At 39.5% G+C, this 23720-nt stretch overlaps 1 long non-coding RNA gene across 6 annotated transcripts in view; it reads left to right on the plus strand.

The window, feature by feature from the left end:
- The window catches only part of LOC120748985 (uncharacterized), a 114609-nt gene that overhangs the window by 86015 nt on the left and 4874 nt on the right, over positions 1 to 23720 (plus strand). For 4 of the 6 annotated variants that reach the window (XR_009207560.1, XR_009207562.1, XR_009207559.1 and 1 more), the window contains 8 exons: positions 8893 to 9131; positions 11922 to 12030; positions 14361 to 14454; positions 15423 to 15521; positions 18228 to 18382; positions 21763 to 21871; positions 22113 to 22329; positions 23661 to 23702. This is a non-coding gene — a long non-coding RNA (uncharacterized LOC120748985). The remainder of the gene's footprint in view (positions 1 to 8892; positions 9132 to 11921; positions 12031 to 14360; positions 14455 to 15422; positions 15522 to 18227; positions 18383 to 21762; positions 21872 to 22112; positions 22330 to 23660; positions 23703 to 23720) is intronic. The other 2 variants (XR_005699494.2, XR_009207561.1) reach the window with 2 other exon arrangements.

Raw genomic sequence — 23720 nt, forward strand, 5'->3', positions numbered from 1 at the left:
CCTGGACTGTGCCAAAAAAACCCCCACAAATTAAAAGCACAAATTATCCCCAAGTGCTGCTTAGGCTTATCCTGTACAGCATTAACTCTGAAATTCACAGTCAGAACAGGCACAAATTGATTCATATTGTGTTTTATTTTTCAATAAGGTTTGCATTCATTAAAGAAATATCATGATAGCTTTTAGCTACTTTGTGACAAGTCTGTTCACTCTGGGTAAAGATTCAAGCTTTTAACAGCAGAGCAGAGGAATTAAAGATGTTATTTTTGATGGAGCTTTAAAAGGAATATCTGCTTGAGCCCTTTTCATGAGAAAACTCAGACAAAAGGGGGTTGTTAATGATTTTTGTATCACCAAAGAACTTGGAACTCTGAATAGACCAGAGTGTGCGCAGGGCCACCTCCCTGGCTGGTTTTCCCTTGCTTGAATTATAATCCTAATTCCAGTGTTTGTAGCTGTAGCTCTCTAGAAATAGTAACTGAACTTGAAATTACTGCTTCGTTCCTGTCTATTTTGCACTTAATGTTTGTTTCTGTTAGAAAAAATGCTCTGTCAATGAATCAAGACGCTCTACTGGAATGCAGAGCTCACTGCAGAAAACTTCTGCTTTCATTCTCTAGTGTTTTAGTCTTAAATTAATTGACTTTTTTTCCTTAGCATATTTTACAATACTGCAATCCTTAGGAGTATTGTGAGAATTTTTTTAATTACGTGAAAAATTTAAATGATTATTTATTGTTAAAATAAAAATAACTATTCCATACCACGGGAATGTCCTTGGAAGTTCTGGGAAAGATGGTAAATGACCTTAATACATGCAGAGGTTGTGTGGTTTCACTCTACCTATAGGGATAGAGAATTGAAGTTTTGGGTTTTTTCCTAATTTAAACTAATTTTTTAGCCTCAATTTTGCCCAGAAAAAAATTGATAATGCAACATAGACTGGTCACTTTGGCAGTAAAACGAAAAGTAAAGAAAAATGCATTTAGAGGTTTTTCTAATAATTTGGTTTTATTGGCAAATCTGTTTCTGATTACTCACTTTTACATGGAGGTACAAGTGTGACTTGCATGAATTGAGTCTATGTGTACATGAAACCAAAAGCTCTTTTTTCCATCATTAATAAGTTTGGTTTGTGATTTTGATGTAGCCTGCCCTGGAACCAAGCCTGGAACTGTAATTTCATTTTCCGAAAACACCAAAATGTCAGTAAATCCCAGCAGTTTGAGATAAAGTAAAAAAATTATGTATTTAATGTCTAAGTGACATGAATACAACTTATCACTCTTTGAATAAAAGCTAATATTTAATGTTTCTGCCTTCAGACAGAGGAGTTGCTTTACTTAAAAACTATGCAATTGCCATAGCTAGTGCATATGTTTTAAGGAAAAAAAAAAAAAAGAGAATCTCTTCGGAGGAAAAAATATTTACTTTGAACCATTATTTGACAGTTGAAAAATCTAGTTTATAGTATTTTTTTTGAATATGGTTTCACCACTAGAGATATTTCTAACTGGTACAGTAAGTACAAATAGTTTGCTCTGTGGCATAAAGATGACTTTAAAACATGTAGTTATTGAGAATTATTATAATGGGTTACAGGACTAAGCCCTGAGGGTGAGCACTGTAGAAGACGGTAAGAGGAATTCTGAAAAAAATTTGGATTTGAAGAGAGTGTCAGTACTTATTTTTGTGCATGGGTTTGAAAATACAAGAGTCCTAGAATCTCACTGGGTGGAGCATTTGTGTTGTCTAACTGTGAAATTCTCAGAGCTTGTTTGTTGCTCTGCCTGCGGTGGCCGTGACATATTTCCCTTTTCAGAGATTTGTAAGCATTGCTTTCCCCTCTTCCTTTTCCCCCTTTTCCCTGCCATAGAAAACCCCAAACATTCCCAAAGAAACTGACTGCAACAGAGCAAACATTTTGTAAAGCAATCCCTTAAACAGATAATCTGCCAGAAGAGAGAAGAGGCATTTCACTGCAATTCCCTTGCCCTGGTATGTACATCACAATAATCTCTGGCCAATTTCTTATTGTAAGCGTTTATTCTAACTGTTGTCTTCTTGTATTATACAGTCCTGATAACAGAAAGGAGAAAAATCCTGGCTAGACTGAAGAGGAATTTTCTCTTTTAAAAAAATTTTTATATACATACATACATACTTATTTATTTATTTATTTATTTATTTATTTATTTATTTTTAGGGAGTATTATTGCTCCCTTTAAAAAGCATGCAAAGTCTGTAAATGCTCTCCTAAATTTGAAAGCTGTTTATTTGGTGAGAACCCACGACACAACTGCCTGATTCACTTCCCAATTCTTCAGTGACCTTTTGCCTCCCTTACTGCTGCGTGACACAAATTGTGTGATCCTGTCTGCGTGCTGTTTCTTTTTGTCATTAGCTGTGATTCATCTTCTCTGGGACTTGTCAAACTTGAGTTATTTTTAATCCTTTGCTGGGCCTCCCTAAGGGCATTATATCATATCTCCTGCCACTGCACACGATCTCTCAATCCCTATTGTCCTACCCTATTCGGATTCCTCGTGTTTGTTTCCTACTCCGATAGGGTTCCATCTATTATTGCTCTTTTTAATAAATCTGCGGTTTTTGACAAGCTACAGCCACTTTCATTTTTCCAAACAATTCGTATGAACCCGTTAAACAAACTCCGTCACAGCAACAAATCCTTCAGGGCCTCTGTTGTTATCTTCTCCTTTGGCAGGAGATTGTTCCAGGACAAAATTTTATAGCAAAATATATTTCAGACAGTTTAGTTTCACCTCTCACTTCATTAGCCAGAGTAATATCTGGAAAAGTTTGCTACTCTTCTTGCTATTTTGATTACTTCTGCCCTTTTAAAGTGCAGGCTGTGCTGAGCTGAGGGTTTTTTAAATTATTTACTGACTACGTTAAAGGAGATTTTCGTCTTTTGCCATGCCTGCAGTGAGAGGATGTGAGGAAATGGCCTTAAGATGAGATGGGAAATTCAGATTTGATACTAGACAATTTTTTTTCCCTGTTCAGATATTGTGGGGCTACGGGGGCAGTGCTGGGTGGACAGTTGGGCTGGATGAACTCAAAAGTGTCTTCCACTCTTGATGATTGTCTGATTCTATTGATTCCCACTTGCAATGTTTAAGTGAAAGGAAAATCAAACCTTTTTGCCTTTGTTCCAGAAGTGAAGCTGGAATTCAGCTTAAGGTTTGTCTCATTTTGTTTTTATTGATTATGTTAAACTTTTGTTGCTAAAAATGACAAGAATTTTTTGCAATTCTACTAAAATCAATTTCCATAAACCTCAGGAATTTAGGATATAATCTCATCTTTAAGAGAACCAAAATATGTTCAAAAACAGGAAAAGCACAGTTTAAACATCCAAGCAATTGTAACTCTGTTGTGTCATGACATTTCAGTCCTGCTTCCACGTAAATTACTGTTTTCAGGATGTAGAAAATTATATACAAGCAGTAGAGTTGCTGACATTCTTGCATGGGTTTCAAAAGTCACTTTCAGTGACACTTAGGATCTGCTTAACTCACTTGGGAAACAGAAAATGGAGCTAAAAAACAGAAGCTACTTTGCTGCTTCTAGAGTCTCTGTTCAGAAAAACTATCTTAGTTAGTGTGGTATTCGGTTTATGAAATCTAAATGAGAAAGAGTTCAATTACTGATTAAAATAGGAATTAGTGTTTGGACAACTGTCCAGTGGAAGCTGTGTGGCTCTGAAGAAATGCATACTTTCCAAGTAGCCATATAAAATTACACTGAATGTGTTTGGATGTGGGGTTGAACCCGAAGTGTTTAAATATTTTTGTTGTTTTTCATTACATTTTCTTGCAATCCAGGCAAGGCTGTGCCAAATACACGCAACAAAGTTGTATGATTTTGGTTTTTTGATTTCAGGAATGTGAATTAAACAGCCTTTGTTATGGAATAATGGCAAAATATAAACTCAGGAAAAATCATCCTGAGGATGGGGAATATTTTCAGTTTTGAAATTAATTTTGTAATGCCATGGATTGTTCAGAGTTACGGAGAGCCTTCAATTGATGCACATCTCCAAGTTGAACTGGGAATTTGATTTCTCAGTTCACCTAAGATGGGGAGCACTGAGCAGTGTTGGTACCTGGTACTCCACAGCCTGACATTTCTCTTTTGACTACAAAACAAAATAAATATTTTCTCTTGCTGAGACCTAGACTGATGCTGGCCACAGAGAGGGGGAGTTCAGAAACCTGGGAGGCTGCATGGTCCCCTATCCAACCCAAGAGCTCTGTCTCAGCCCTGAGAAGTTCTTGTTCTCCTCAACTGGACGTGGTCAGTGGGTTGTGAGCTGTCAAGAATTCCAGCACAATCTGTGCTTCTGTCCAAGGGTAAATATCCAGCTCTAAGAAATAGTGCCGAAATCTTCTTTTTCAAGGTTGATTTCCGGTGTCCAACAGTTTGCCAAACACATCAGATCTCTCTGCTTTTTGTGAGGAAGTGATTGTTGAAGGACAGCTTGAAAAGCCATTTTGGAAGGCAATGCTTCTGTTGTTGATTGAATTGAAAACTCAGGTCTTTGAGTTTCGTGTTTATTCACCCAACATCCTGCCCATTTCTCTGGTTCGTCTAGTTAGTGGCTTATTTAACTATCTGCTGCATCACATAGAGTGACGTGAATTATTTTACTTCGTAAACTAATGATATGACCAGAAAATTTGAATTATTAGCTTTCCAAAACATCGATTAAATAAACCCTATGGAATTAAAAAAACTAAGATAAATGGGCAATGATATTTACAAGTATCACAAGCAGCAGGGACAGGTAGATGGTGGTGGGTTTTATGTTATTTTTTCAGGCTGCTGTGTGGACTGTTCCATCAGTCTTTGGCTGTTACAGGAGTGGGAGGTGTTGCAGGAGAGGAAAGGCTGAACATTTACAGGCACGGGTGCATTTACCTCTCTTTCTGAAGCAGCTGAATTAGAAGAAAATTAATGGAAAAAGGCTGCTGATTAAACACTTCCCAAACTCGTGGAAAACGCTCACATAAACTTCTCGGTAGCAGCTGAATGAATTAATAAAAGGATTTCCATCTCCCAGCCAAGCAATAGGCAGCAATAACTTTCTTTGCTATTAGTAAGAGGCTGCTGGGCAGAACGTGATCTTTAATTTTTTGGAGTGTTTTTCAATCATATGGATTTATAGAGGGATACATCTTAGTGGTTCTGGTTCACATGCCTCATCCGGAGTGGCTCATGAGTCTCAGAGCTTGATAAATACTCAGCTGGCCTTATCTGATCCTTTCCTGCACTCTTGGGAAGCTGGTTGAATTCTGTTCTGCACCTTTGCTGGTTTAGAGCTGATAAATACTCAATACTGAAATCATGTAAACAATGTCAGCATTTTTAAGGTTTTTCAGAGCTCAAACGCCCCATCTGATCACGTTTCACTCTTTTCTGAAAATAAACAGGATGCAATAGATTTTTATTATCTTCTGTTCCAAGACTATGTCAGATTAGCTGCAACATAACTTTTGTTTGACAGTGTTGTATAAATACTTTTTTACTTGAATGGTAGTGATACCAAAAGCTTTAAACCCAAGAGCTTTGAAGTATTGTCCAATTGTCTCAGTGTATACAGCATTAAGAAATGTTTTAACTTTTGCAGCTTTGAAGGGTGTCTTAATATTAAGCAAAAGCTGGTGTGCTTCTGCACCACATGGAAATGAGGAAATATTCAAAAGCACTTTTCCTTTTTGATAGTCCTTTATTGGGTGATGCTGAGTGACCACTTCAAAGATGAAGCCCCGGCATTTGTGTGTTTGCACAGATTTTAACTCCAGCCCAACTGGGGCCTAAGGAACTGATGCAGTACAAAGATTACTGCTGGAGTTTTTGGGGAAAAGAGCCACGTTTTAAAACACACTATCATGAATCTTAGACCCTTATTGTGCTAAATGATGGGTTGTACAGTTTGCTTTTTATAAAATAGCAGGAAAGATTATTTCAGAAAAAAAAGCAAAGAAAATTCAGAAAGGGGAAAACCAAAATGTATCTTGATATCATTGAATTTGGTACCAGAAAGAAGAAAATAAAAAAAGAAGAAAACTAGATGTAAAATAAACCCAAAATACATCAATAAGTCTTTGAAAAAAAAAAGCCTGAAGGCTGTGTGAATTTGCAGCTTAAAAAGAAAATCTTTAAAATATCCTTTGAGTTAAACCCCATCGGCTGATCCCACCAGCATCGGGAGCTTTAATACCAATTTTCAATTGCAATTAAAGCCATCAATTTTCAAATCCATTGGCAGTTCATCAGGTTTCCTACCTGTGTCAGTGCAGCGGTGGTTTGCACTGTATTGAAATTCTTGCAATATTCCCGTTCCAGCAGTTTACATTTATTCCTGCATTTGCAGGGGTAGGGACAGTTCCAGGCTGAGTCCTCAGCCCTTGAAAAGCACTTCAGAGGAAAATCACTTAGAATGAACCAGCCTTTTAATTTTGTCACTTTTTGCTCTGAGGGAACTTTGGAAAAGAAGCCTGAGGATGAAAGCAGCAAATAAAGCTGTGATAAAAGCCCTCAGATATTCAGCTGCCTTTCAGTCACTGTGTGCTCTGTGGCCATTGTCTTCTTACCTCGAGATGCCATTCATCTCTGGGAATTCTTACCTCAAACCTTATGAAAATGGAACAAAAAAATTGGAAGGTTTTGAGCAATATTTGGAAGTATCATTTTAAGAGAATATTGAATTTGATAAAAAGTTTTTTTTTTTTCTTTTGAGTAATTGAAATGTGATTAAATTTTTCAGAAATGGTCAGTAACAAGTGAAAAGTTAACTTTATTAAAGTCTCTTATATTTTCTAGTAGTCTCTCTACTCAAAAGAAAAATAAAAAACTGTTAGAAACTTTTTATAGTGTGGGATAATAGATATGTTCACGATGGGTAAAAATGACAAACAGAACAAGCAGGAATAAGAGTACTTTTGTGCTTAAGACTGTTGGATGAAGTTTAAAAGAAGTCATATTATTCCTAGATTGTAAGCCTTCAATAACATCAAAGAATACATGTTCAGGATATGGATGCATATATTCAATATAAATAATTTTTTCTCTCCCACTCCTCTAATTATTTTTTTTAAATTGTTGAACTTTTATTGAATTCTATGAGTGTTTCCTTCTTTTTCTTTTTTTTTTTTTTTTTTTCCAGAAGTGCTTGTGAAATTTATGCCAAATGGAGGCCTTATTGTTGATTTAATATAATGTCAGTACAAAAATATCTATGCAGCATGGTAGCCAGTGCCAGTGATCCAGATGTGCTCAACTCCATTAATTTCACATTAAAGATATAGATAATTTCCTAAACAGATAAAAATGACAGGCAGTATAAACTCGGAGCAGTCTTACCAGAAGTAGAGGCTTTCCGTGGTATTTGGTTCCTCTGTGCTCATTTCTGCACCCTTCCCAAACACCACACGAATTTCAGTGGTGTCAGGCTTTGTGCAAGTACGTAGAAACCAGGGGGAAAAAAAAAAAAAAATCCAAAGGGAACTTTTGTTTGATTTTCTGGATATTTATTCTGTGCAGAACTTTCTATTTCCCAGGGGCTTTCTCTTTAAAGTGAAGCCGGCTGGCCTGGTTGAAGGGTACAGATTTCCTGTCCTTGTCTCTGTCGGACTGGCATCACAACAGCCCTGGTGCTTTCAAAGAGAGAAAGAAAAGAGAGAGGGTGGAAAGCCCAAAGAGACTCAGCCCCTGCATCCCAGCTGTGCTCCTGACTGGCTTTTTAGGGAAAAGAAGATGAGAGAGGCCTGAAAAAGAGGAGCTCTCATGGAAGAGAGGAAGGGAGCGTGAGGGGAATATCTCAGAATTATGGAGCTGCTCCCATGCCAGCCTCTGGGTCACACCAGTAATGGTGGTACCATCATGGCCAGGTGGAAATGCAAGACAAGATCTTTGCTCCCTGCCTGGGGCCAGGAGAGATGCCAGAAGAAATCTGTCCGCAAGCCCCACATTTTATTTACTTTTAATCTGGTTTCTGAGCCAGCATCAGCTGCGTGTCCTGCTGAGCTGTCCTTTCTTCTCACAATTAGTGTTTTGGTGGGACCCAAAGCTCTGTGGATAATCCCTCAGGAGAGGAGCAGAGGGTGCCTCTGCCAGTGTTGTGCTTTTTGGGTGCCCTTCTCTTAGGTGGGCATTGTGCATAGAGAACTAATTTGGCTTTCTAGCTCATTTCTAATTTCTAACTCTTAGCTGAAATGCTGGATTTCCTTCATGACAGGCCGATCACTCTGTCCTGGATTCCTCACTCAACTTGTCTGAAACACACACAGTCTCCCTCTTTTGAAGTGTCACCCTTTTAATGTGAAAGGGGCTGCTTCTAGGGAAAAACTTAATTGCCTTTCTATTTTCTATTTTTTTTTTTTTTTTTTTCCTGAGAAAGGGCAGAGCATTCCCTTTGATTCTGCTGCCTTTGGATGCTTCAAGCAGCTCTGAGTGAGAACATTTGTGATGATGTATTGACATTCCAGATGGATCACTGGCAGCTTTTTGTGGCTACTGGTGCCGAGCTGGGCTTTGACCGAGTGGCCTCCACCGAGTCGCTTTGTAAAAAACCTCATTGTTGTGTGAGGTGTCCTAACGTTTCATATTTTAAGCCAAATAAATATTCAGGGAGAAGTAACTAAAGGTGATTTGTGTGCACTGAAGGTTAGGAAAGATGAGGAAGAGGGGAGTGATTTGTCTGGGGACAATGTCCTGCTGGTTTAGGGGAGCAGCTCCCTGCTGCACACTGTGACATACTCAGGTGTCCCCAGGCCGTGTGCTTCTCTCACTCTGGGCAGGGTGGGAGATGATTTTCAGTGTTCAACAGGTTGTGATGCCTTAAGTTTGAACTTTCATGTTTTTCAGATTTTGTGCTGCCTAGGGATGTAGTTCTGAGCCTCACATTTGATGTCACTCAGCTCTCTTCACAGGGCAGGGACACAAAACAAATCCTTCTCCTGCTGAAGACCAAGGACAACTTTCAGGCCCAAAAGCACAAACAACGGTGGCTGGAGGGAGGAACAAGAAGGATGGGACCTCACAACCTGAAGCTGTAATTGGACAATTAAACCTCAAGATGCAAATGGACCAAAACTTCTGAAAATGTAAGATCTCATGACCATTTGTCCATTTCTTGACCATTCTTAGTCCACCTTGGGTACAGCCCTGGTCAGGCTCTTGTCCTGCCCAAGGTGGATCCTGGAGGCCTTTCAGTAAATACCTGCTTTATTCTCTAGCTCTGTCCAGTCTGTTTCAGGTCAGCTTTCCCAAGGCATCAGTTGTGTATCTAATGGGCTGAGCTGGTGATCTTGTTGCCTCCTCTTTGTGACTTGATTTTGGCCAGCATTAGGTGCTGCACAATTTCCCCCCTCCCTTATATGTGGAACCCGAATGTGCCACTTCCTTGGACCTCATGATTGGGTTCAGTCTATTTACCGTGGCTGGGATTTCAAGTCCCAACGTGAAAAAGGAGTTTTGATGTTAGCGTGAAAAGTGATATCTCAAGGCAGTTTTTAAGTAGCAGAAGTTGGGAAAAATTGAATTTCAATGCTGTTGAGTGGCTTTATACAACCACTTATTTTGCAACTTTTCTTTTGGAGAGGATCACCCCCTCATGATATTAATTTTTTAAATTTCTTTTTGCCACTTTTAGGCACTTGCCCATTGTACATGACTCGCAGCTGGCAGGGGAGAAGGAAATGAATAAGGGGAGGAGGAGTAGGTTGCGGTTCTTTCCGGTATCAGCTTGTTTCATGCAATCATTTTGTATCCTCAGCCCTTTCTTCTTCTCCTGGAAGCTGCAGGCTCACATCAACCAAATCCCTTGGGAGCAGCAAGTCCCAAAAGGATGTGGCTCCTGTGTCACCAGGGAATGAGGAGGGAGGGTGGCAGGAGGAGACAGTTTCAATGGCAGGGAAAGGGAGTCCCAGGGAATTTTTTTGTTTGTTTGTTTATTTATATTTGCATTTCTCACGGAATAACTGTTTTGGTTTTTAATGATGTGTGAGGAGTGTTGCCAAAAATAGAAAACATTCATTTGAATTTTCAATGAAGCTGATTGTACCTCTCTTCCATTTAATTTCCATGAATATTCTAAGGAATATAAAGGGAATATTCACTGGAGCAATAAATGTTATGCTAATTCTGTGGGACAGAAATGGGAAGTGAGTTTCGAATTCCAAATATTCGCAATGATAACCTGTTTTATGCAGTACCCATTCAAAACCAGGCTTAATTTGCATTGAAGTCAGAGACTTGGGGGTGTCTCTAGACTTCAGAGTACTTTTACAGCTTCTGCAGAATCAGTGCATGAGCCATGAATCTAAAGTGCATCAAGCAAAATTATGCCTGATAAAAACATTGCAAATTTTAGGGAAGAAAATAGAAAAATATTTAATTGCTAGATCCCAGACAAACAGGGGTATGTCCTGCTCGTGTGAAAGTTTTTGTTGGACTAATTCCATCCTGGCTTTTGTTACTGCCTTGAATATTCGGAGGGTGTTTTAATTTCTTAAACTCCTTTTACACAAGGGGAAATTTTCCCAGAAACTTTTGCAGTGTTTGTTGACACCTCCAAACAGAATGAGCAGCATGGCAAAAAGTTTTGTAAGTGTTTGGTGCTGAGAGTTTGCCTCTTTCTGGCATTTTCCTGCTACTGCTGAATATCCAATAAAAGCCAGGGTCTGTTTGCATAGTTATATTGACAAACAGTTATATTTATACTAGAGGACAGACCATTAAGCTGCTCTATAATATGCTTTTGTTTTTCTTTTTTTTCTGATGTTTTCTTTTTATAAAGAAATTTTAACAAGCTGAATTTTAATAATGCTGAATTTTGGTATATTTCCAATGTTTGTTTTAGACTTAACCCATAGTTAGGCCAATCACCAAAGCTTTTCCTCTGAGGATTTTTCTGCCTGAAAGGCAGACAGGTATTTTGACTCTATGTTAACATGGGGTGTGTTGCATTTTAAATTGATATTGTCTTTTATTTCAATTTAGTTTAAACCTCTCGTAAGCACCACAATAGAGAAATGAACAGGCACTCTGAAATCTGGAATAAGTGTGCAAGTAGGATCATTTCAGAATCTGTAACACATGCTTTGTTGTGCTGAAATTTCTTTCCTTTTGTAGAAAGGAGAAAGCCTAATATTTATGGGCTGCAAGATTTTATCGGAGTGTCAATAAAACCTCAATGTATTATCTATATGTGAGACAAATGCTTTGAAATTTCCACACCAAGCCATCTTGATTGGCTTCTTTTCCTCCCTCTCAATGAAAATGCAAATCAATAAACAGTATTTCATTATCTTGTGTCCAGAAGCTGATTTGGTAATTAATTGTGTTGGATATGAGCTCTGTGCCTGAAGGGTTGCTTACAAGGAGCAGGTGATGGATCCACTCCCCTTTCACCTTTGGAGACCTCACTTTAATCCTGCCATAGGTCACCCTGGGAATGGGTTTCTGTGGCCATGTTTTACTCTTTAGGGCTTGTCTGTCCACATCATAAACCCATCAGGCCACATGATGTAGTTAACAGTAAATGCCACCAAAAAGCTGCTAACCAGATCAGCAGGCAGCATTGTGAAGGGCAATTCTTGTCCCTCAGCAGAATTGTAATTGAAAACTGCCAAGCTCAGTTTGTCATGAATTTCAAGCTCTTTTGAAAAGCAATTTTTTTTTTTTCCCAGAGACCTTCCTGAAAATCTCCTTTAAGGACCCAAGTGCAACTCTAGAACTGAGCATCTTAATATATTTGGGAAACGCCCATTTGACAACAGTTCTTGTTGATTATTTGATCTTTCGAGTCGCAGCGACATAATAAATCAATCCATAGGAATAAAGAGGTGTTCTCAGAGGTGATTTTAATTTCAGTCTTTTCCTTTGTTCCCCAGGTGGCCTGGTGACCCCACACCGGGTTGGACAAGGATCCTTTAGCCGGAGCTCGGCACCGCATCCAGAGCCTCACGACAGGAGCTGTGCCTCCCTGCGCCTCGAGTGGAGGTGAGAGGTTTATTATTTCACACGTTCTGTGTGTGCCTTCATCATTCACACCCCCCCTTTCTCATAAACTCCCTGCCTGCTGAGCAGGAGAAAGGAAAAGCCGAGTGGGAAGCGGGAGGGAATCTGCCTGCAAGAGGCACTTGTGCCACTCACAGGCGCAGGTGCACCGGCCTCATCAGCTGCTGTTCCCCTGCTTCACACCGAGCCCGCACGGGTGAGCATTCCCAGATTAGCTGCTAGGCCTTTCATTTAGCATTTCAAGGTATGACTGTGTTTCTGGCGTGTGGTGTAATCACAGGGAAGAGTTTTGATGGATAGCAGAGGAGGAGAGCCGGAGAGATGCTCACTGAGACCAGCTGATGCATACAGGGTCATTTATGTCTTGTCCATAAACATACGAAGTACAAGAAGAGACCCCTGGGAGGCCAGTGACACTAATGGAAAAGTTAAGTGTGAGGCTGTACAGCTGGACTTGATGGCTTTTATTCAGAGTTGTTATTAATTTAGACAAAGCAATCTAAAGCTGTCAGGAGTGCAACCTCTGCATTCACTTCTGTGAATTGTCACAGTCTCCATCACCTCAGTAGCAGGAACTCAGGTGTGGCTGTTTGTCTTAGAGGTGAATCTCAGCCTGCTGGGTTAACCTGCGATTTGGAAGGAAACTATTGACTTTCATTCTCTAATAAGTGATGGGGTATTTTTAACATGGCCTTTTTAATAATAAGCTTTGTTTCACTTTTTTAGTAACTGATCTGCTTGAAAGTGGTACAAAGTGAAAGCGTGAGCCCATAGCAAATGTAACAAGTTGAGTAGCAGGCATTTTACCCTTTGTCTAACTGGACTGTGGATGTCCATCAGAGGCCATCAGTTCCCAAATTCCAAATATTCACGGGCATTGCTGACACTGTAAGGAAATCTGGTGCCAGCAGTGGTGAACTTCTGTTCTCATTTCCAGTTACACTTGAGTACCAGCTGTACCATGTGATAGTTGTAACATTTTTTTCCCTTCAAAGAGAGCATCCCTCACCCTGCTGAGAATTGCAGCCTGAAAAGATCATTCTGATTCCGTGGTCTCAACTGCCACCTCTCTGACCTCACAAAATAGACTTTTCAGCTCTTGTGCATCACCTCCTGCTTTCCCTCTACCCGGTGCTTTCCCATCTCCTCCTCCTCCATGCTAACATCTGATTCATTGAGCTGCATTCTGATAGAGAAATCCCACATTAGCCCTTCTTCTTGGGAGACTGACAAAATCTTTGTGATAGATAAGCTTTCTTCTGAAGTTTGAAATAGCCTAGTGTATACCTGCCTTTTTAAATTTTTTATTTTATTTTATTTTATTTGTGATTCCGCATCTGCAGGGTAGGGCAGCTCGAGAACCAGGATGTCTGTTACATGATATTTTAAACTCTAGCCATGGAGAAGCACAAATGATTTCATGTAATATTAAACAACAGCTAGGTTCTCTTTCCTTTTCCTTATCTGAGGAAACATAACTCACTCTGTGCCTGTGTCCCTAATTAGTAACACTTGCAAGCCTTGACCTTTTAACAGAGAGCTCAGCTCAGCCTCATCTGTAGAGAATTGCCCCTATGATGTAGCTGTGCATAATAATAAAAACAATTTAAAACGCATTAAAACGTTAAAAATCCCCACCAAAACCCAAACCACTTAAAAGCTTAGACCCAGACTTCTCCACATTTATTCATGTTGAGCAGTAATTTGCTCTGGTAATGGTCCCAATGAGGCAATTTTAAGATACTGTGGACTGAAAGTGAGAGCATTGTTTAATAAATAAGCAGTTTTGCCTTTCTTTGTTCATTTATGGCTCAATGTTCTTTGTGTCCAGTTCATGATTTGTTCCCAGGACCAGCCTACTTTCAACACTTTTACATCTACATTTGCTCCTTTGCCTTATTTTGTCTGATTATTTCTCATAATCTGGGGAAAAAAAAAAAACCAAAACAACAACGTTGCTAAAGCACCAGCTGGAGTGCAGTGATTTTGTCCAGACTGCTGTCACTGCTGGGAAGGCTGAAAATGTTTATAATGTTTATTTACTGAGGGACAGTAAGACTTTTTTTTTTTTTGTATCCCACAACCATATATTGCCAGGACTCAATGTCTTATTGTAGATCGTGGAAGTGTCCTCTGCCTAAAATAATTTAAAAATTTAACTAGCTCTTATTCATAAACATTGATTTAATATACCTTTCTGTCTAGTTCAGGGGGAAAAATAGAAATCCAGACTCCAAAACCAATATATTGTCTCTCAGCTGGTTCTGTGGTCTGAAGAAAAATAATGCAATACGCAATTATTTTCTCTCTAGTCAGAGCGCTTGTCCAGGCATTTCCATGTGATTTTCCACCTGATTACTCCAAACTGGATTTCTCCCTTTGTATCAATCCCTGAAGAAACAAATGGTGAGTGCTTACAGCAAAAGAGCTGGTATTGTTTGTAGCTTAAATCTGACTGCTACAGGTTCTCAAATTTCCTTATTTTCACTTCATCTCATGGAGAAAAGGATGGCTCTCAGTTTTATTCGGAGAAGAAATTATGCTAAGCCCCGGGACCAGGGGCTGGTTGCTTTCCTCCTCTAATTAGGATGAAGTTATGTTAAAATAAATTCCTCACCCTTGAAGGTTTCATACATTAGAGAAGAAAATTTCTGCTTGTAACTAAAGAGGGTTTTACTGTTACATCAGCAAAATTGGGAACAAATCTGTGCCTGTTTTCCCTTTTCTTTTGTGAAGCCAATAACAGTGGTTGCCCACTGTCAGACAAAATATCAAAATTTGTTTGCTATCATGCGTTTTACTGATATCTCCTCTTTGCAATAGGGATATCAGATCTATCCAGGTGATATTTCAATGCCCAACAACCTGTGAGAAATGCTCCCCTGGCCACGTGTAGGGGCTGTGTAACCAATCAGCCCAGTCCAGGCCTTGTTGTGCATCCCAGGGACGCTGTGTGGTGTTTAGCACAGGGCTTGGACTTAGAGGAATGTGTTTTTTCAAGATTAAAAGAGGGAGTATGAGCCTGATTCAAAGAGTTCATTCTCTCCAAGGTGATAGTGCCCATCAAGTTTGACCTTTTTATGCAAGTATATATTATGCACTGCAGGTTATCCTTTCATAGGCTTTTTTCCCCAAAACATATTTGGTTTCTAATGTTAAAAATATGACTATTACTCTGTTTGATCTAGTAAGCAGGGATGTTTCTCTTCAACTCCCCCCACTTTAATTCTAAAGAAGAAATACATTATTTTGGTAATTGATTTGATTTCAATTGTTTAATAAGCGCCATTAAGCTCCAGTTTAGAAGATTTGGGGTTTTAAAATTCAGATTTGGAGTGTCTGAAAAGAATAGTGTGTCTACATTTACATTCCAGACTTCTGGAGCTGTGATGAAAACAAGATTAAAGAAGAAACCATTGGCAATGGAGTGCTTCAGCAACAGAACTGCTGACTTTTTTTCAGTGGATATTAAGGTACCTTTAGCTGCCATTTTAGCAAAATGGGCTAAATTCCCTTCTGTATTGTAGTCTAAATTTCAAGAGGTGTGCATATAGAGGAAAGTGATGCCCTGCTACTTAAAGTGTTCATTTTTCTGCATTTTTTCCTGTTAATGTTGGATCTTTTGCTGTTGCACGTGTACCTTCTACATTTGTAAGGTCCCTTTCTGCAGCTGCCGTGCAAATAGCTGTGTATTTTAGACGGCTGAGATCATACCTAACTCATCTCCCTTAAAAGCTACCATTTCAACTCCTCCTCCCCCTGCTACTTGACCCAGGCTCTGTCTGAGCCGCTCAGCTGTGGAAACAACTGAAAAGGAAGCAGATAATGATGGAAAACTGGGGTGTCGCGGTTCTCTTTGTGCATGGCCATTGTAATACGGACCCAGCCGGCCAACAATGACTCACCAGCGGCACCAAGCCTGCAATTTTGCTGTGTTTGCCGTTTCAGAGAAGAAAAGCAACTCACAATTGCACATATTGAACTTTCAGATGATGCAGAAATGATGATGTACATCACTTGTATTATCAGTCAAACCCCTGGGAGAGGACGTCGGATCTTTATGCGGCCCAGGTGTGCATTTCTTATAATTTAATCAGCTCAAGGCACCCCCATTTCATCAGAGAACTCTAATTCATGCCTTGAAAACCACACCATGCCCTCTGTCTCCTCCCTGCCTCTGTCAGTAAATTACAGCTCACCATTCATAACCCTTACCTGCATTGAATCCAGTGCCCACTGCGAGGAGTTCAGCCAGCTCTGCTCCACAAGCTGAAAAAGCTGGACAAAACGCCATGAATTATCTTCAGAGAGATTATGAATAGCAAAAAGGACTGCTTAAAAAAAGCCCCAAAACCCAACAAGCAGCTGATAATTTGATTTAGGCAAATGCCCGTGAGAAATGTATTTGTGCTGGTCTCTGGGAATGATGTCCCTCAATTCAGCAAGGATGCATTGGTTGTGGGAGAGAGCCATAAAGCTCTCTGATTTCCCCTTTTCTGCCCCTTTTCCTTTCCCCATGTTGTCACAGGCCAGGGAATAGCCTCACAGGCTGAGGAAGCGACAATGCTGGTGGGGGAAACTCAGCTCACCTCTTGGCCAGATCGTAAGTCAAATTTGGAAACTCAGTTAGGTATGATCTCAGCCATCTAAAATATACAGTTATTTGCATGGCAGCTGCAGGAAAAGGCACTTACAAAGGTATAAGGTGCATGTGCAACAGCAAAAGATGAAATATTAATAGACAAATTCAGAAAACTGAACGCAGGGCATAATTTTCCTCTATATGTACCTATTGAAACTTAAAGTAAAATATAGAAGAGAGGGGTGGGGTCAGAGGGAAGTGGGATGCATTTCCAGAGGGTAGAAATTGGGTAGTTCAGGGCTGGGAAGAGGTTTTTGAGGGGGGGTGTTTTGCCAACCAAGCATGGGCATTCCTAATTCCCAGTGGTGCTGGGGGGTCCTCACGAGGGTGAGAGACCCCCATCAGAGCAGGGGGCTCAGGAACAACCCCAGCTCTGGTTTGTGCCTCTCTCTTCCCCTCTGGTTGTCCCGTGGCTGCCCCACCCTGGAGTGGTCCTCGTGGCCCTGAGCACTGGAATTGGCCAGCTTTGTGTCCCCCAAAAATCTTAATGAAGAAGCTGGGGCTGCTGTTTTGAAAGCTGTCCAAAGAGGATTTGGATGCTCTGCTCTCATTAAAAAAACTGCTGGGAAAACAGGTGCCAAAATCCTGTTGTTGACCTCATAAATCTGCCTGCACCAAAAATCTCCAGGGAGAGCTGAGAAAGACAAATGCCTCTTCTGCTGACTGGCACTGGCTGATGTCACACCAGTTTCAAAATATATTATTTTGTTCCTTACGTCTTTTTGTCTTTGCCTACTCCAAAATGAATGGTGGGGATGGGGAGAAGAAACCCACCTAAGAATTGTTTTTAATGTTTTTCTTTTTGGAGTTACATTCTTATTTAAATTTCATTTTAAAGGGAATTTTTAAAAAATCCCACTAGTCAACCAAAAAATTAATTTTCTTACTGTTCTACTTAAAACTATTGCTTGGTACAGAACCTGCCAGTCTTCATAAGTATTAGCATAAAGTAGGAGAAAATATTGAAAATTAAGAAACGAACTTTATTTTTCATCACCAGAAGAGTATTTTTGCATTCAAAGCGTGGGTGAAGAAAAGATAGTCAAAGCTTAATTTCCACTCAACAAAAACATTTCCATACGTTTTACTCATACAAATAAAACTTCCATAGACATGAAGAAAAATATTAATAATGTTTACTACTTATAACATCTTGCTATAAAGAAGCACTCAAAAATAAAAATGCTGTGGAGGTTAGAGGGGACCAACATGCTTAATTTCTGTTAGCTGACCTTTGTCATTTGGTAATCCAGGTAAATAGTGCAGGTTTGATGAAAGGGAAATAAGTTATTGTAGAAAGTCATGAAAAGGAAAATAAATTATCTTAGAAATTCCTGCTTAACGTATCTGAACTTTTATAGATTTAAAAGGTACAGAACATCTAAAGAAATCATATTGGCTCACTCAGAGTACTGTTAACCGTAGTAAATAAAGTCCATCCATGTGGTTGTAGGGAGGTTTCTGATAATCTGATACATTTACTCTGGTGATTAAAAACAATTTGCCTGATGAGCTGAGACACTGGAGTATTTTCCAGGTTTATAGGTTTGTCAGTGGCATCACAGCTAAAGATTAACAGGGCTTCCAGTGCTTGTTCTTGGAATTTAACAATAAACACCAGAATAAATTCATCCAGATGCTCTTTCCAGAAAAGACCTGTCTGCCCATCAGTACCCTGTGTCCCAGATAAAGGTAATCCTGATGTCTTTTTCTCTGATATTCTTCGTGGTGGTGGAGTTAAAGGTGTTTCAAATCCATACAAAATGACTGAACTCTTTCTTTTTCCTTTCATATTTTTGATATTTATTCATTGTTAGCCTCTCCATAGTGGAAAGTCTGTCACTGTGTGAGCAGCGGTGTTCAATATTTTGGAATTTAAACTCTGCAAAGACTGTGCAGTGCAGTTTGTTGCCTTGGGAGTGGAGGTGGATGCGATGGAGCAGCAAGTTGAGGCTGCACAATGACACACAGAGATCAGAATATGGAGCAAACCCCTGGAAACCCTCAAAAAAAGCTGTTAAGAGATCTGAAAATAAGTCTGAATGCCTGTTATTGTGATGGTGACACACATCCCTCTGCAGGTGTGAGCTGTGTCAGAGCAGCTGAAGGTTGTGTGTAGTTACAGAGGTGACATCACAGAGTGTATTGATGTGTGCAGGTTGTGGATTCCCAGTATTTATGGGACACAAAATTTGCCTTGTCTGATATTCTGTGTGAGTGGTGAACGTTTGAAAATTCAAGTAGCTTCAAGCCCACAAGAGCTGCCAGCACCACAGAAAGATGAAAAGTTGCTGCAAACCATTTCCCCTTTACTTCTTTACTGAAACACTTCCCCCTACATATTTTAAAAGCATCACATATTTCCCCAGACAGCATCTTGGCTTTCCCATACTTCTGCTGGTGCCAGATATCAGTGCCAGGGGTTTCTCTCCTGCCTGTTGTGGTTCCAGTGTTTCTTGTGCAGGAGCTGTCTGGAGGCCACAGACTGATTTGGCTGTGGGCAGCAGACGGGGCTGACATGGCATTGACTCCTGGCCCGGTTCAGATTGTAACTATTGACCCAGGGGTGAAAGGCTCTGGGTCCCATTACCAATGCCCTGAGTCATCCTGTTCCTTACAGCTGATGCAGGATGCTGGTGCTCAATAGCATCTGCACTAAGAGCACTTACTCAGATTTATTGGCCAGCATAACTTTCAGGTTTTGTTTATTGAACAGCAAATAGATATTTTTATGGAGCTGAACTCATGAAATCCTCATGTCCTTATGCATCTAAACATTTTGCTGAAGACAGATATCTTGAATAAGAAGTTAAGACAAGGCAGTCTGGAGTTATTTTAGAGTCCTAGCATTCTGTTATTCACTACAATTTACTGGCTATGTTACATGCTCTGAATTCAGGAAATCCCCCAGTGTCACATTTTTCTAATCTGAATGCTGTGGCAGTCCTTTTAATTGTGGTAGGGTTTTTGGACACTTTGTCATTACTGCTCTGTGAAAAGCTACACATCTTTGCATTTCAGCCCTATTGTTTGTGTGTGTCTCTGAATGGAGCAGAACTTAGATAAAAGGGACCCAGAGTTAGGCGGGGGGAATCCTTCTTGCTCTTGGATGCAGGTGACAATCTGGACCATCACCACCCTGTCATGTTTATCAGCTGATTTTTTTGTTCTTTTTTTCACATTTCTCTAAACAACAAATGTTGTGTCCCATTCGGTCTGTATTTTCCTCTAACCAGCTTTCGGTTGCATGATACAACAAAAATGAAGCTGACAGGCACCAGATATCCCAAAATTTTCACTGCTTTCTTATATTCTTACATAAAAATTGTGTGGTCAGAGTTATTGAAGACAATCACAGCACCAGAATTTGGTAGGGAAGGACTTCAGGTTCTTTGCTTCAACATATTTTAATCTCTATGGTCTGATATTTTACTTTTTTTTTGCTTCACTCACTTGCTCTGAAATACCTCCACTTAAAAGTGCTACACCATCCAAAAGTTAGCATCAAGTAGATCATTTGGGCTACTAGGAACAAAATTTACTTGCATAAATCCCAGATAATCTTTTGCAGCGCTATTCTCATGTAAGTGTATAGAAAAGAGTTTTATACATAAGAGCTGAAACTTAAGAGTGGTCAAAGTTGGATTCATGTTGAACTTCTTTTCTCCAAACACACTTAAACTGTGAAATTGTTTTCCTGAACTTCAAGGCAGTGTATTTATTTTAGGTATGAAATTTAAAAGTTACTAATGTTCCTCAGACATCCTTAATTGGTAATTTCCCACACTGCCATGTGGTTATACTGTTATTTTTATTGGTTTTGTTTGTTTTTTTTTTCCCACTTGTGCAGTGCTAAAATTGTCATAGATTGTCAGGGCAACAAAGAAATTGCTTCTTTATATCCTCAATGCATTTAGTTAAGAGATAATTATGCATTATGAAAAGAGATTTTGGGGCACTGAAGAAAATATGTGAAAATAAAAAAAAATGACCTTGGATATAGGGACAGCAGTGATAAATGTCTGCTTTTATATGGAAATATGACAAAAAATAAGAACAGAAGCTGTCTTTTTAACCACCTTTTCTTTAAAAGTCAATCACTAAAAATTATTTATCCCATTGATTGTGCATCAAATTGAGGAGCAGATTTCTTATTTTTGAGTATTTCTGATCCTCTTGTTCTTCCAAGCACCTTAAAGCCTGCAAATAGAAATAAGAAAGCATTAATGAAAAACCGTTTGGAAACTCTTAGTCAAGAATGGCCAGGATTTCAAATGAGAAATGGAAAAAAAAAAAAAAAGAGTAATCTGAAGATTTTATAGGTTTTACTGTCATTAGCTGGAAAGAGGAGCAGTCTGGAAGGAAGTGGGCACATTAAATATAACTAAGTCTGCCACATTTCCATCTGCTTTTATGTATCCAAACCAGAAAGGAGCCACCTGCTAATCAGAAGTGCCATGTCTCATTTATGAATGCAGTTAGTCTTTTTTTGTTGTTGTTTTGTTAATTGTCTTAATTAGTTTGGAAATCTTTAAACATACGGGCAAACAGAAGAAGATCAAAAGATAACAGTGCTGCAAATGGAAGTCATAAAAATATGATGAGTAATCAAAGGAGTTCAGGGCAAAAGCATGAAAATTGCAGCATAAACAAGGTTGTGGTAAAAATAATAATTAAAAACCCCGGCCAATTTAAACAAAACATTATCTAAACAAAACATATGTTAAAAATGGGAGAGGGAGAAAAGCAGTGAAAATTTTGTCCCCAATGTCCCGGTACCTTCCTCACCTCCAAAAACCCCATGATATAAACACAGACTGAGGAAAAGGCAAATAAAAAAAGCTCAGTTCACCATATTTAAGTATTCTCCTTTAAATACACAGCCCTACTTTGTCTAGGCTTTGGCTGGTTCTTTTTATGCTCTTTTTGCTCCTTCAGTTATTTTCATGTAAAAAACCTACACAAGTAGGTTATTTACATACCACACACTGCCATTAAAGGCAACAATAAGTGAGATTTCTAGATTTTCTCAAGACTTTCGCCCACTTTATTTTTTTTTTTTCTTGCTACAGCTGTGAGCACAGCCAGATGCATCCATGGAATCTGTGCAAAAAAAAGAAAGTGCAGCTTTCACTGAGGAGCAGGGTAACTCTGCCTTTGCAAGCAGAATTTTGGGGTTGGGTGAGTATTGGATTAATGGGCACTGGTTTCTACCTGCCAGTTGTTAATTTTGGCTTAGCTCTGATCAGTGATATTCCTGGCCTTTGGGATAAATTCCATGCCTTGAGCGACTTCAGTGGAGTCCCTGGACAAGCCCTGATTCTTTAGGTGGTTTGCGCTGCTTTGATGGATCTTTAAATTTATTCCCACTCAATTATTCTCTTTCATTCCATCCCTTCCTTCTGCAAATCTGCACTTCCAGGGTGAAATCATCCAAGGACAAAGAACCAGAGGATGTGTACATGATGTTTTGGAGCCTGCTGGAAGCATGTTTTGCTGCTTGGCATCGTAGTGGCTGCCCCTAACTTGAGCCCTTCCCACCTGGAACGTTGCTGGGTTTTTGGAAGGGTTTTTGGCTGGATCAATCTCAAGTGTACTGCATCCATCTCATGCAGCAGAGGAACAGTGTCATATTGCAGGTTGGTTGGCACAAATGTGTTTGTTTAGCTGAATTCAGGAGGTGTCTGGGGTGTGCAATCTTTTTTTTTTTTTTTTTTTTCTGAAAGAGAGCACCCAGGTAGCCTGCAAGACAATCTGGAGTGCCAGGGAATGATTGGGTTGTAGCACGAAGCAGACTTTTGGGATAAAGATGAGGAAGAGTGAGCTTTAATTAAAAATCCTCTCAGCTTATCTTCTCACCCAGGGGAACCTGATTTTTCAACCATTAAGAGCAACTGGAGCATTACAGTATTTTTAAATTTTTTTTTCTGGAGGGAGAAATAGCTCCTAATAGAGTGAGGCTTGCACTCACTCTATTAGGAGCTATTTCTGTGCAATTCAGAAAATTCAAATGGGCCCCATTTGCTCTTGCTGTGTAGAGGATGCACTTTCTCCACTCACATCGAACACCCATCATGCTAAACAGGGAGTCAGCCATCAGCAGAATTAAACAAAAAACAGGGAATTGCAGGGAAACTTTGGAAAAAGGCCTCGGCTTGAAAAGAAATGAAAGATCAGCGTGAAGCCTGGATGTTTGTGAGCACAAATTAACATTTCTCAAGTGCCCATAATAATGGTTTCACCTGCTCTGTTTGTTGGAATTGATCTGCATCGACAGGCCAAAGATTGGCATTTATTTGCAAGTTGTCAATATATCAATAACTGATGTAAAACCACATGAATTGAGCAGGTTTTTCACCTATGGTGCTGCTGAACAGCAAGGTCAGGCTGTTGTGAGAGGCTGGAAAATGAAAACTCTGAACTGCAGAGAACTTTCTGCTCTTTTATGGTATTTGTGATGTTGCTTAGAGATATTATAGCTTCTCCATGCCTTAAATAGTATATGTGCTGTTACTGATATTATTGTTTCTTTTCTTTGTAGTTACAAAAAAATTTAAGGCCTATATCAGGCAGCAAATTAACTTTTTCCCTTCTGTGTACAATGCTTATTTTGTAATAGATGAAAGTGGAAAAAAAAAAAAAAAAGTAAATAATCCCACAGCTCTCTCCTTTACTTCAATTACTAAAGAAAAAGTGAACAAGAGCACATGTTTGAAAAACCCTGTCATATAAAGATTTCCACTTTCTTTGGAAAGCAAGAGCATTGAAGGGAACCTGAAATTCCTGCTTTCCTCTAGAAACAGTAACACTGACCTTCCTCTAATCCTTTTGACCTACTATTGTAAGGCTGCTTATAAACAGAAATAGAAACCACATGCTGTCAGTCAGGGCATCCTTAATTTCTCATCCTGAGTAAAGTAAAACTGAATCCTTTGTGAAAGAGCTCATAAATTCTTCTCCTTTCTTGCAGCTGAGAAGGATCATAATGGAAAGCGACACTGAAAAATCACAGGTGGGCAAGAGTTGTGGC

The sequence above is a fragment of the Hirundo rustica genome, chromosome 2 (assembly GCF_015227805.2).
Source record: "Hirundo rustica isolate bHirRus1 chromosome 2, bHirRus1.pri.v3, whole genome shotgun sequence".
In the NCBI taxonomy this organism is placed as follows: domain Eukaryota; kingdom Metazoa; phylum Chordata; class Aves; order Passeriformes; family Hirundinidae; genus Hirundo; species Hirundo rustica.